Source organism: Fulmarus glacialis, unplaced genomic scaffold (genome assembly GCF_000690835.1).
Source record: "Fulmarus glacialis isolate BGI_N327 unplaced genomic scaffold, ASM69083v1 scaffold14550, whole genome shotgun sequence".
NCBI classification, from domain to species: domain Eukaryota; kingdom Metazoa; phylum Chordata; class Aves; order Procellariiformes; family Procellariidae; genus Fulmarus; species Fulmarus glacialis.
Window position 1 is genome coordinate 1 of NW_009189677.1, and position 362 is coordinate 362.

At 66.3% G+C, this 362-nt stretch overlaps 1 long non-coding RNA gene across 1 annotated transcript in view; it reads right to left on the minus strand.

The window, feature by feature from the left end:
• Positions 1-57: 57 nt before the first annotated feature.
• Positions 58-362, minus strand: part of LOC104080599 — a 1,313-nt gene continuing 1,008 nt past the window's right edge. Inside the window, exon 3 of the long non-coding RNA XR_683565.1 lies at positions 58-185. This is a non-coding gene — a long non-coding RNA (uncharacterized LOC104080599). The remainder of the gene's footprint in view (positions 186-362) is intronic.

The following is a 362-nucleotide window of genomic DNA, read 5'->3' on the forward strand; positions in this document are numbered from 1 at the left end:
GGTGGAGAGCACGCTGCCACCCCACCAGCCCTGAGCTGTGGCCGCGCGGGTTAGGCTCACCTTGGTGCCGCCAGGCTGGTTCTGGTGGGCTTTGAGCTGCTGCGAGAGGGATTTCCGGAGGCTCTTCTCTTTGATTGAGCTGCAGGAGCGAGGGGGGCAGGAAGGGCTCCAGGCCCCACTCCTTCCTGCGGGGAGGGAAGCCTGCCTGAGCCACCAGGCCAGAGACCCCGCCGATGGGCAGAGAGGGCCAGAAACCAGGGATGCTGCCCGAGAGCATCCTCTTGCCATCAAAGGGAGCCGGAGCCGCACCAGCATTTCCTTGATGTCACAGCCGGAGCAGCAGCAGCCCCCAGCCTGGGTCC